General features: G+C 41.2%; 3 non-coding genes across 3 annotated transcripts; all 3 read right to left on the bottom strand.

Moving 5' to 3' along the window:
• Window positions 1–11584: 11584 nt before the first annotated feature.
• Window positions 11585–11656, bottom strand: trnae-cuc. Its single transcript has one exon. It is a non-coding gene; the product is annotated as a tRNA-Glu (tRNA).
• Window positions 11657–12404: 748 nt separating this feature from the next.
• On the bottom strand, window positions 12405–12476 carry trnae-cuc. Its single transcript has one exon. It is a non-coding gene; the product is annotated as a tRNA-Glu (tRNA).
• A 1066-nt stretch (window positions 12477–13542) lies between these two features.
• On the bottom strand, window positions 13543–13624 carry trnas-uga. Its single transcript has one exon. It is a non-coding gene; the product is annotated as a tRNA-Ser (tRNA).
• Between the last annotated feature and the right edge of the window lie 187 nt (window positions 13625–13811).

Below are 13811 nucleotides of genomic sequence, written 5' to 3'. Positions count from 1 at the left end.
CTTTGAAATATCTTGCCTTTTAACCAAAAACCGTAACAACAGCTTCAGAATGCATCATGAAGAAGAATAAAAAGGAAGTCAGAAAGACCGATAACAAAAGTGTTAAAAGAAAAGAGGGGAGCCTCTGGTGGTCAAACTAGGTACAGCTGCATTACACAAGAAACTAAATCCCCAGCATTTACACTCTCACCAATCACAAAAAGTGATTCTTAAAACTGTGTACAGAAAATCGCTGAGAAAAAACAAAACAAATAAGAGAGACCATAAGATCTCATTAAATCAGCCCTTTCACTCAGCTTCAAGTAATAGCATTGTTTTTTGTATGGCTCTTTGTAAATAATGAGGCTGAGATATGCGCCTACCTCTACTGTCGAGGCCCGTGTTACTGATCAGCAGCTTAACTCTTCTGATCCTGTTGTCAGCGGAAGGGAAAACTTCTACAACCCTTGCCAATTTCCACTGATTCCTAGGCAAGTTCTCATCTAACAGGAGGACAATGTCATTTATCCTTGTGCTTCTCCTATCCTTAGTCCATTTTCTCCTTTGCTGCAGATTGAGCAGGTACTCCTTCCTCCACCTGGTCCAAAACTCGTTCGACAGAAACTGGACTCTCTTCCATCTTTTTTGAAGATAGAGATCTTCTCTTACGAACTTGCCAGGTGGGGGCATGATGACAGAGGACTTCATTGTGAGTATGTGATTCGGAGTTAAGGGTTCTGGACCTGATGGATCATTGAGATGTACAGTGGTTAAGGGTCTGCTATTCACAATAGCCATTACCTCATATAAGTAGGTCCTCAATGAAGAGCTGTCTAGTCTGTTTGCAGATTGGTCGGGAATAGACATGAGGACACTCCTTACTGTGCGGATCTGTCTCTCCCAGAGACCGCCCATGTGACTAGATGCAGGAGGATTCATAACAAAGCTGCATCCCATTTCGTTCATACGTTCTTGCGGTAGTCCTTTCATCATATCTTGGAACTCGTTCCTTGCACCTACAAAGTTGGTGCCTTGGTCACTTTGAAGTTGTCTCACATTGCCCCGTATTGCGATAAAGCAACGTAAAGCATTCAGGAACGCATCAGTAGTGAGGTCATCCAAGACCTCTATGTGAATGGCTCTTGAACACATGCAGGTAAATATGAGTCCATATTTCTTCAGCTCCTTCCTCCCCTCTCTGACACAGAATGGTCCGAAGCAGTCCATGCCACTGTATGTGAATGGAGGTGCAGATTCCATTCTCTCTGGTGGAAGATTGGCCATTTTTTGTTCCTGATTTGGCTTCCTTAACTTCCTGCACTTCACACATTTGAATATCAAAGATGACACTTCGCTATTGCATCCAAGAATCCAGAATCCATTGGCTCGTATTTCGTTCATTGTCATTCCACGACCCTGATGACACACCTTCTCATGGTAATGCTTGACTATGAGACGAGAGACATGAGAATGGCTGGGTGTCTGGTATGCAGATGGAGTGCAGCTTGGGTTAATCTTCCTCCCACCCTTAGCATACCATGGCTATCCATGAAGGGGCTTAAATTATGGAGGCAGGTTGACTTATTTCTGCGAACTTCCTTGCCTTGGCTAAGAGCTTTGATCTCTTCACTGAATGCTTCTCTTTGAACTACTTGGATTACAAATTGTTCAGCATCCTTTCTTTCTTCTAGTGTAGAGAGCTCATTTGTTCTTGTGTTTAGGCCCTTTGCTTCCTTTGCACGACGCTTGAGCCTTGCTATGGCCTTTACTACTCTTCTCCAGTCTGAAAACTTCTCAAGGCGATTTGACAGCAATCTCTCTTCCCTTGCTTCAGATGTGAGAACCTGTGCTCTTTTGAGTTCTGGGTCTCCACTGTCGACCTCGTCAGCCTGAATCTCTTCCTCTTTAGGGAGTTCCTTCTTCCATAAGAAGTGAGGCCCAGTAAACCAGTTTGACTTCAAGAGTTCTTTGGCTGTGAGACCGTGAGACGCGTGATCAGCTGGATTATCTTCCGAAGGAACATGTCGCCACTGTCTTGGTTCTGTGCTTGATTTAATTTGTTGGATATGATTTGCTACAAAGACATGAGACCTCCTTGCATCGTTATTAAGGTAACCAAGCACGACCTTTGAGTCGGTCCAAAAGTACTCCTGTAGGTCTTCTAGTTCAATCTCTCGCCTGAGCATTTAACTTGTCCTTGTGGCCACTACCGCAGCAGAGAGTTCCAGTCTTGGAATCGTTGTTATTTTTGTTGGTGCAACTCTCGCTTTTCCCATAACAAGGGTGCAGTGGACACTTCTGAGATAAGAACATTCCCCATAGCCAGTTGAACTAGCGTCACAAAAATGGTGGAGTTCATGCTGCTTAACTTCCTTGAATGTCGATGGTGTGTAGCACCGTGGTATGTCCACTGAAGACAGATTATGGAGATCTTGAAGCCAAGCTTCCCAATGTGGCTTGAGGTCATCAGGAAGTGGTTCATCCCATCCTATCTTGTCCTGGCACATTTTTTGTAAGATTGTCTTTCCTCTTAGGATGAAAGGTGCCAAAAATCCGAGAGGATCGAAGACTGAAGCTACAGTCGACAGCACTCCTCTTCTTGTGAAGGGCTTGTCTTTTGCTGCAACTTGGAACTGAAACTTGTCAGAAGTGATGCACCACTGGACTCCTAGAGCTCGTTCCATCTTTTGCTCTCCAAGGACCATGTCAAGGTCGGTTGCTCCATCAGCACATTCTTCCTTTGGGATTGTGTCCATCACTTTCTTGTTATTACTGATGAACTTGTGTAAGCAGAGCTTTCCAGTCTTACAGAGCTCTCTTGCTTCTTGGACAAGCTGGATAGCTTCAGTCTCAGTGTCCACGCTTGTCAGTCCATAGTCAACATAAAAGTTGCGTTGAATGAACTTTACTGTTTTCTCGCTAAACAGTTTTTCACCTTCTGCTGCCAGGTACTTGAGTCCAAAGTTGGCACATCCTGGTGAAGATGCCGCACCAAACAGGTGGACTTTCATGCGGTACACTGATGGTGGATTTTCCATCTTTCCTTCATCCCACCGCAGGAATCGGAGATAGTCTTGATCTTTTTGTGCCACATGAAACTGATGAAACATACGTTCCACATCGCACATGATGGCAACCTTCCCTTTTCTGAAACGACACAAAACTCCGATGAGAGTATTTGTGAGTTCTGGACCAGTCAGGAGATGTTCGTTGAGTGATGTGTTGCAAAACCTGGCTGAACAATCAAACACGACTCTGACCTTTCCAGGCTTCTTGGGGTGGTAAACGCCATGGTGGGGGATATACCACACTGTTTGACTTTCAATTTCTGTCTCTGGGACCCTTTCAGCATCACCTCTTGCTATAATGTCCTTCATGAAGGCCACATAATCTTTGCAGTATTTCTCATCTTTTTTCAAACGTCTTTCCAAACACTTTAGACGATGTTCAGCACATGCTCTATTGTTTGGCAAACTTGGCCGCTCTACTTTAAAAGGCAACGGCATTTCATAGTGTCCGTCCTGTTTTTGTTTGATGCCCTCTTTTAGTTTTGTGAGGAACTGAAGGTCTTCTTGTGATATTGGAACATCTTCACTTGTTCTTTCAGCAAAGTCTAACTCAAACACCTTAATTATGTCTGATGGAGAGATCATTTCCTTGACTTGAGTTCTAGAAGTGAAGTGGACTTCAGACTTCAGCTTAAAATGAGGTATAATAGCTGGTATGACTTGCTTTGTGACAATGAGGTGACTCACACCTATTTCATCTTCGTAGTCAGTGGCAGTGTTGTTGTAGCCAATAATGCTCCAACCCAGCACAGACTTGAGCGCGAAAGGCTGGTCTTCAGTACCATGGATGACCTCTCTAGGAGCCAAAGCTTGAGAACAGTTATAGCCAATCAGTAACCCTACTTCACAGTCCAGTTCCTGAGACATTTCTTCTGCCAGATGTTCTAAATGAGGCCAGGATTTTGCTGTTTGACTTGTTGGTATATGGGATCTGTTAGCTGGTATGTACTCTCTGGTGTAGCTTACTGGCAGCTTGATGTTTGTTCCAGACTTCATACCTCTCACCTGTAAACCTTTCACCCTTTCGCTTGACACAACCTTTGTTCTTGAGGTTATTGTAGATACCTTAAGCTTCACAGGATCCTTCTTGACATTCAGTGCATCAGCTACATCCTTCAGAATAAAGGTAGTGTCGCTCTGAGTGTCGAGAAGAGCATACACAAGCACTTCCTTGTCTGGTTCAGTCTGTGAGGACACATACACTGGAACAATTGGTGAGGTGTGAGTGGCACCCCCCATTTGGAAGATTCTGAGAGAAGTAGCTTCGTCTGACTCTGGTGTCTTCAATTTTAATCTTTTGTCTTTATCGGTTTCCCTTGACTGATCATGTTCAGACACATCTATTTCATCATTATTTTTATGTGACGTGTTCTGTCTTGGTTTCTTTCCTTGGTTTTGGTTCCCCTTTTCACGGTTTTGATGTAAACATGTTGGATGTTGTTTTTCACATGTATCACATGTGTTTCTTAGGTTACAGGCCTTGGAGTGATGGCCAGTTTTGAGGCAGCCAAAACAGAGTTTCTCTTGCTGTACAAATTTGACTCTCTCTTCGATTGTTTTCTCCATAAATTTACGACACTTGTGAAGTGTGTGGTTTGGTTTCTTGCAGAACAAACACTTATCTGTCCTTTCAGTTGAGCTTGTAGTAAATGTCCTTGCACCAATGTCACATTTTTGATGTCTCTTACAGTTTTCTTGTTCACTCAACTTTGATTTTTCTTCCTTTGATTTCATGGCTTGCCAGGATGTAATGGGATGACAAGCAATATCCTTGTTGAGGAATGATACAAAGTCTTTGAAATCAGGGAAAGCATTAGTTTCATCCTGTATTGTTACAACTGCTCTGTTCCACCGTGAACTTAACCAGTCTGGTAGCTTTTGTGCTATCCTTTGATTTTCCACGCAGTCATTTAGAACTTGCAACCCTTGTATATGTGGCATAGCTGATTCAACGCTGCTCAGAAAGTCAGTAAAATCACGAAGCTCTACCACATCCTTAGGAGCAATTTTGTGCCAGGAATGTATCTTATCACGGTATGCTTTACCAATCAGGAATGGATCACCAAATCTCTCTTCTAACACACGCCAGGCAGCATGGTAGGCAGTTTCTGTTCCCACTAAGAAATTACCTTCTATAGCTCTCTTGGCAGCACCGCCAACGTATTTGCGTAGGAAGAACAGTTTTTCCTGGACTGGAAGATTCTTTCGATCAATCAGAGTTGAAAAGGAAAGCTTCCAATCAGTTTACTTTAGAGGATCTCCCATAAAGACAGCAGGTTCTGGTACTGGGATGCGATTTGCAGTGATAGCTTCAGCTAGTGTTCTCACCAGATCATTTGACATGTCTGATGTAGCTGTTTGAGTGGGAGGGGCTTGTGTGGTTTCAGCTTGCTGCATGAAAACAGGTTGAGTGCGCAGGGGATCATAAATCATAGTTGCTTTAGTAACCATAGCGGCTTGCGGCACAGATACAGAAGTGTAGATAACTGGAGGAGAAGTCAGGGCTTTAGTGACTACAGCTTGGTATGGCTGTAGGACTTCGGCATGATTTGTTGAAGTGGGCTTAGCTTGATGTGGTGAAAGTGTCTGAGGAAGCGGTCTTTGTGTGGGAAGAACTTTGGATTTTGAATTGTGCGATAGAGGGGGAAATGACAAATTATCATCTTCATCATCATCACTATAAACGCCTTCAGAGTAAACCTTTAGTTTTGCCTTAGCAGCTTTAAGCTTTTTGAGTTCCTCTAACCGTTTAACTTCTTTCCTTTTTTCATCCAGCTTTATCCTTCTGGCTGCACTTTCTGCAATAAACTGAGCTCTTTTCCTGGCATTTTCAGCTTCATTTTCGGCTTTCTGTCTTATGAATTCTGCTTCATTTTCAGCTTTTAGTTTAGCCATCTCTGCTTCATTTTTAGCTGCCAGCATTTGATCGTCCTGTTCCAGTCTTTGTATTTCTTCTTCTTGCTCACTCTGTGCTTTCATTATTTTAAGCACCTCTTTGGTGGCAGCTGCTTCAGCTGCAGCTTCTCTGGCATCTAGTGATGTATAGGAAGGCTGTCTTGACTGCTTGGTCTTCTTTGTAGATAAGGAGACATTGGAGGTTGTAGTTTCAAATACGGATTCACAATCAGGCCAGGTTGAAGCTTCTGAACCATCATTGCTGAGGAACTTCTGAACTTTTTTATTTGCAACCACAGTGCTTGGCATTTATCGCTTAGTCTACGAATTTCTGGGTCAGGGTGATCAGGATGTAGACTGTCTCTTATTTTGAGATAAATACTATCAATCTCAGCTTGGGTTTTATTTATTTTGCTGATGATCTCCATTAACTCAGAAACATCATTGTGCTTGATGGATTTTTTCAGTCCATTTATGTTGTGCTTCCACCTCTCATATGCCCTCTTGAACAGTTTTAAGATCCTGTATTTTCTCATCTACTAGAGCTTGTCCCTTTTCAGTGAGCTTTCGTATGCGTTCACTTTTCCTATTGCCTTCGGGTTGTGCGTCAAGCGTGGCTGAGGCGCCTGTGATACTAGCCTCTGGTGGTCAAACTAGGTACAGCTGCATTACACAAGAAACTAAATCCCCAGCATTTACACTATCGATCCACCTTTTGGATTAAGTAGGTTTTCACATGAGATCCATCCAAATCCCATCATAGGCACCTTTGGGGAACGGAGGTAAATTTTAAAAAGGATAAAAATAGCCGGGTCCCCTGTTGGGAATCCAATTGGGTCCCAAATATCAGCCTTGCTTCCATCCATCTGGACCCCACCTGTGTTTGTCAGGATATAAGCTGGGGCCCATTCAATGCCCATCACAAACCCAACTGGGCAAACACACTTGGGGCCACCATGGAAACTGAGGACAAAAACAGCTGGGTCCCAGGTGGGTAGCCCGAGCAGGCCCCACATATTAAACCCAGTTTTACCCATTTAGCTCCCACATGTGATCGCTGGCTAAGCACAATGTAGGGCCCATCCAAGGCCCATCATAAACCCAACTGGGCAAACACACTTGGGGCCACCATGGAAACTGAGGACAAAAACAGCTGGGTCCCAGGTGGGTAGCCCGAGCAGGCCCCACATATTAAACCCAGTTTTACCCATGTAGCTCCCACATGTGATCGCTGGCTAGGCACGATGTAGGGCCCATCCAAGGCCCATCATAAACCCAACTGGGCAAACACACTTGGGGCCACCATGGAAACTGAGGACAAAATTAGTGTGTTTGCTGGAAGGTAGGACAACCTGTGGTTGTATATCAGGTTGTCCTGCCTGCACAAATGCAGGGAAGCGCCAGCCTCCACCAGGAACCCCCCAAAAAGAAGCCATATGACAGAACTGTACAGGGTAGCACCTGCAAAAAATGTGGCCTCTTCCGTACAGCAGCGACTGGGCATAGCCACTACCGTGGGAGGGTTTACTGCCCGCAGTCTGAGGTCCTTGCAAAGGAGCAGTGGTTGGAGGAGATGAGGAGGGTGGGAAAAAAAGATTGAAACTAGGTGTTTCATTTATGTAAATAGTTTTATTCCTAAATATTTGGTTTTACTATGTTAAACCTTTACCTTTTGTATATTGTTTCATTTTTTATTAACATTGAACAGCACAAACATTTCTGTGGATAAACATTGACTTTTATTGCCCAACAGTTTTTATTGAAAATAAAGCCAGTTTATACATGCACTTAAAGTGTAATGATTGCAAAAATTTTCTGAAGAAAAAAAATTATTGAATTGAATTAATTAATTGGTAAATGGTACTTTTACACAGATAGATAGATAGATAGATAGATAGATAGATAGATAGATAGATAGATAGATAGATAGATAGATAGATAGATAGATAGATACTTAATTAAAAAGTCTTTATTCACAATTACAGACGTGTATGCCCCTGAAAGTATTCTGTATAAATGCATATCCCCTTTTAATCCACATTCAATGTTATGGTCAGCGTCACATTATGGGCGGCATGTCACGTGATCTTTCATCCGTATCTTAGTACCGCTCGCAGGTTCGTATCCCGTTCATGGCATCGTCAATGTTTTAAAATCTTCCAGTTTACATTCAGAGAACTACAGAAATGTTTATCATACAGAAGTATGCCCAAAACATTCTCAGTTTTTTCTCTCTTTTCTTTTTTCCTCCTTTACCCCCCCCCCCCCCCCCCCCCCCCCCTTCTTTAGTCCCCAAAATTTTTCCCCCCCTTCTACTTTTTTTCAGCACAAACTTTAGGACAAAAAATTTCCCAAAAAGAAAAAAACCGGGCGGCAGCTTGGGCGGAAATCCTTTGCACCAGACAGGGGAAACCGGGTTTACTTTTAGGGGGGTTTTCAAATCACCCCTTTACAACCCAATGGGAAAAGCTTCCAAACCCCTCCCCCTTTTAAATTTAAAGGGGGTGGGTTCCCCCCTTTTTCCAAAAAAAAAAAGGGGACATTTCCAAAAAGATAAAAGGAATAAATTAAAAAATTTTGGGGTCTATACTTTTCTTTTCCACTAAATTTTAAAAAAATTTGGGGCCCCAAAAAGAAAGGGATATTGCCTTTTCAACCGGGGTTTTTTGGGGCTTTGGGGGGAATTTTTCTTTGGCATTTTGGGTTCCCTTTTTTGTTGGCAAACCACCTGGAGGGGCCCCAGCCCATTTTTATGCCAACAAAAACCATTTTTTTTCACAATAACCCACTAATTTAATACCCAATTTTTGAAAAAATAGACTGTCAAAACCCCCAAAAAATCCAAACCAAAGAGTTTTTTTATTTTAAAAATAGGTTAGCCAAAATCTTGGAATTGTACCATTTAAAACCAAACTTCCGAGGATTTTAACCTTTTTAAGCCAAAAGGTCGGGAAAAAAAGGGGAAGTTTTTTGGGGACCCAAAAAGGGCCATTTTCTTTTTACAAATACACTTTTAGTTTTAAAATCATTTTGGGAACAAGTTTAGAGATATGTTTTAACTAAGTGGGGAGGTTGCAAAAACCAACTTTAGTTTAAGATTCAATAACATCCATTCCCACTCAAAGAGCGAAACACACCAGTTAGTGAGAGTACTGAACTCAATCAGCAAAAAATTGGGGTGACCCAATTAAATTTCCCTAAAACGGAAAAAAAACCCGGGGCCGAGGGTGAAAGCCGAATCCTGCCCACTAGAAATCAGGATATGTTTCTGAGTTTCAGTGGGTTTTTTTCACATTGTCTTTTAAACAACAATGGATGTGGTTTTGCAATATGCTCCTCAATTTAGATGATGTCTTGTCATACATTAAAATAGGACATTTAACCCAGGAAAGGGAGGTAAAGTAAGAGATGATTGGTTCTAAAATTTTTCTTTCCTAAATTCACAAAAAGTCATTGTCATGGTGGGGTTAAAATGGTTTTTCCTTAAAACACATTTTCTGGTTTTTGATTGAATGCAAATTTTGATTCCCTTTGGCATACACTGGATGACAGGTCAAAAATGCTATGGCCTACAAAACATTTCTTCAGCAAAAACCACTAACTTGTATCACATTTGAAGACTGTCTACCCAAATAACTACTGTATCAAGAGACATATAAAAAAATTGTTAGTCAGTTGGCTTTGGGGAAGTGTTTTCACCAGTTTAACCCTCCGTTACCGCAGAATGAATTTTTAACCTAGCCAGAATTCAGAGAAAGAAAGTACTAGGATCCAAATGGTTTTTTCCTTTATTCTTTTTTTACATTAATACACTTTTCCCCTTCATCCCCCCCCAGCCTGGAACAAATGGGTTAGCCATTCACTGGGATTTTACGCAACTTTAGTTTAAGAATTCAAAAAAAAACATCCATTACCATCTGTGGGCGAAAAGCTGTTCATCCGTAGTCAGAGTAGAAGGCCAACTGCCACATTGGGGCCACATGATAAATACCCTTACAACGAAGGTGGGCAGCGTGTTTGAACCCCGCTGAACCTTTGAGGCACTGGGACTAATCAGGGACCACCGTGTACTCTAACTTTTAAGAAAGGGTATTTCACATCATGTTGTAACAAAAGAGATGTAAAAACTTTGGTCTGATAGCTCCTCTGTTCGGATGGTTTGGTCAATCTCGTCATCAACATTAAAGATGATCACTGTTGTATCCAACTGTTGAGGTAGGTAGAGTGATTGTTGTGGGGGAAATTTTTTCTTTCCCCAATTTACAATAAAGCATTGTTCAGCCAAGCTAGGGATTTCAAATGTATTTTCCCTTAACCACTTGCTGTTTTGGATTTCGAATAAGGATTTGTCATGTGGCAATCACCAGACGGGTTTTTTAAACAGACAATAATGCTAAATGGCCTAAAAACATTCACCAGACAAAATACCACTTTAATTGAATCAATTTATGGGATGTCAACCCAAAATCTGCGTACAACTGTGAGCATATGTAATAACAAATTCCTAGAAGTTCGCTTGGAATGTATACACCAAGATTTAGGCCTCACTAAGAAAGTTTTCCTACCATGTACAGCAAATAGGTCACCAAAAAGTGGTCCATTAGTTATCGTTTTTTACATTAATACACTTTTAGCTCATGAAAATCAGCTTTGAACAAGATTAGAGATATGCATTTAACTAAGTGGGGAGGTTGCATAATACCAACTTTAGTTTAAGATTCAATAACATCCATTCCCACTCAGTAGAGCTGAAACAGCAGCCATGTTAGTGCAGAGTACTGAAGCTCTACATCAAGCAACAAAGTTGGTGACCCAATATAAATTCCCTGAACGGGAATCAAACCCGGGCCGCAGGAGTGAAAGCGCAGAATCCTGACCACTAGACAATCAGGGATATGTTTCTGATGTTTTCAGTAGGGTTTTCACATCATGTCTGTTAAACAACAATGTGATGTGTAGCTTTGCAATATGCTCCTCAAGTTAGATGAGTGTCTGTCGTCATCACATTAAAATAGAGACATTTTAACCGCAGGTACTGAGGTAAAGTAAGAGATGATTGTGTTCTAAAACTTTTCTTTCACTAAATTCACAAAAAGTCATTGTCATGGTAGGGATAAAATGGATTTTCCTTAAACACAGTTGTCTGGCTTTGGATTCGAATGCAAGATTTTGATTCCCTTTGGCATACACTGGATGACAGGTCAATAATGCTATGGCCTACAAAACATTTCTTCAGCAAAATACCACTAACTTGTATCAATTTGATAGACTGTCTACCCAAAATAACTACTGTACAAGAGACATAGTAAAAAAATTGGTAGTCAGTTGGGCTTGGAAGGTGTGCACAGGTTGTAACCTCACTTACCAGAAAGATTTTACCTAGCCAGATGGTCAGCACAAAGAAGTCTGACCAAATGGGTTGCATTATATCTTTTTTACATTAATACACTTTTAGCTCATGAAAATCAGCTTTGAACAAGATTAGAGATATGCATTCAACTAAGTGGGGATGTTGCATAATACAAACTTTAGTTTAAGATTCAATAACATCCATTCCCACTCAGTAGAGCTGAAACAGCAGTCACGTTAGTGCAGAGTACTGAAGCTCTACATCAAGCCACAACTTGGTGACCCAATATAAATTCCCTGACCGGGAATCGAACCCGGGCCGCAGCGGTGAGAGCGCTGAATCCTGACCACTAGACAATCAGGGATATGTTTCTGACGTTTTCAGTAGGGTTTTCATATCATGTCTGTTAATCAACAATGTGATGTAAAGCTTGGCAATATGCTCCTCAAGTTAGACGTGTGTCTCTCGTCATCACATTAAAATAGAGACAGTTTAACCACATGTATTGAGGTAAAGTAAGAGATGATTGTGTTCTAAAACTTTTCTTTCACTAAATTCACAAAAAGTCATTGTCATGGTAGGGATAAAATGGATTTTCCTTAAACACAGTTGTCCGGCTTTGGATTCGAATGCAAGATTTTGATTCCCTTTGGCATACACTGGATGACAGGTCAATAATGCTATGGCCTACAAAACATTTCTTCAGCAAAATACCACTAAATTGTATCAATTTGATAGACTGTCTACCCAAAATAACTACTGTACAAGAGACATAGTAAAAAAATTGGTAGTCAGTTGGGCTTGGAAGGTGTGCACAGGTTGTAACCTCACTTACCAGAAAGATTTTACCTAGCCAGATGGTCAGCACAAAGAAGTCTGACCAAATGGGTTGCATTATATCTTTTTTACATTAATACACTTTTAGCTCATGAAAATCAGCTTTGAACAAGATTAGAGATATGCATTCAACTAAGTGGGGAGGTTGCATAATACCAACTTTAGTTTAAGATTCAATAACATCCATTCCCACTCAGTAGAGCTGAAACAGCAGTCACGTTAGTGCAGAGTACTGAAGCTCTACATCAAGCCACAAGTTGGTGACCCAATATAAATTCCCTGACCGGGAATTGAACCCGGGCCGCAGCGGTGAGAACGCTGAATCCTGACCACTAGACAATCAGGGATATGTTTCTGACGTTCTCAGTAGGGTTTTCGCGACATGTCTGTTAATCAACAATGTGATGTAAAGCTTGGCAATATGCTCCTCAAGTTAGATGAGTGTCTCTCGTCATCACATTAAAATAGAGACATTTTAACCGCAGGTACTGAGGTAAAGTAAGAGATGATTGTGTTCTAAAACTTTTCTTTCACTAAATTCACAAAAAGTCATTGTCATGGTAGGGATCAAATGGATTTTCCTTAAACACAGTTGTCTGGCTTTGGATTCGAATGCAAGATTTTGATTCGCTTTTGCATACACTGGATGACAGGTCAATAATGCCATGGCCTACAAAACATTTCTTCAGCAAAATACCACTAACTTGTATCAATTTGATAGACTGTCTACCCAAAATAACTACTGTACAAGAGACATAGTAAAAAAAGTGGTAGTCAGGTTGGCTTGGAAGGTGTGATTGAATGGTGTGCACAGGTTGTAACCTCACTTACCAGAAAGAGTTTACCTAGCCAGATGGTCAGCACAAAGAAGTCTGACCAAATGGGTTGCATTATATCTTTTTTTACAGAAATACACTTTTAGCTCATGAAAATCATCGCCTTTGTCGTTATACTTCAACAGTACACATAATTTCAGTGTTAGCCATGAAGTAAGGAAACATTTAGTTTTTCCACCGTCATTTTTATTCCACTCAAGCAGCTGTTTGAAAGGTCTTAGACACAATGTCTTAGACGTAAAGCCAGGTGAACGATACTTAACAGTAAAGAATGTGGAAATCAGTTACCTTTTCACACCCATCATCAAATATAATGCTCTATTGTCTGATTCTGTTGGTTGACTGCAACTTCAGTTCTCATTTGAAAAACAGTTTTTTAAAATTGAAGCAAGGATATTGGGCCCAATATGAATACTGGAACTGATCGCAGAAATGTTTTCTACCCACACATTGGGTTGAGATTACCATAAAAGCATGAGTCTTTACATGCTTTCTGTCTCCTAAAAGTCATGAGCAGCATGCATTGACTGCTGTTGTCAGTGAGTCAACAAACACTGCCAATAGAGAAAGGAACTAGCGTTGCTGGTAGGATTTGAACCTACGCGGGGAGACCCCAATGGACTTCAAGTCCATCGCCTTGACCTCTCGGCCACAACAACCACAAAAACCAAACCTTGAGGTTACATAGCGCAGGATACACTTCAAAACACGTCTAAAGGAGCAGTGGAAAAGATCCATATCATCAATGTAACCACTGAAAAAGAACATATTACTCTTTGAAATTCCAAGAAAAGCTAGGAAGGAAGTCTTTAGAGGATTACAAAGTTTTGTCAATTCCTTTTTTCT

This window comes from Cyprinodon tularosa, unplaced genomic scaffold (genome assembly GCF_016077235.1).
Source record: "Cyprinodon tularosa strain WSP-4 unplaced genomic scaffold, ASM1607723v1 ctg1136, whole genome shotgun sequence".
NCBI lineage: Eukaryota > Metazoa > Chordata > Actinopteri > Cyprinodontiformes > Cyprinodontidae > Cyprinodon > Cyprinodon tularosa.
Note: the sequence above shows the minus strand (reverse complement) of the source record. Positions and strands in the feature narration are given on the sequence as shown.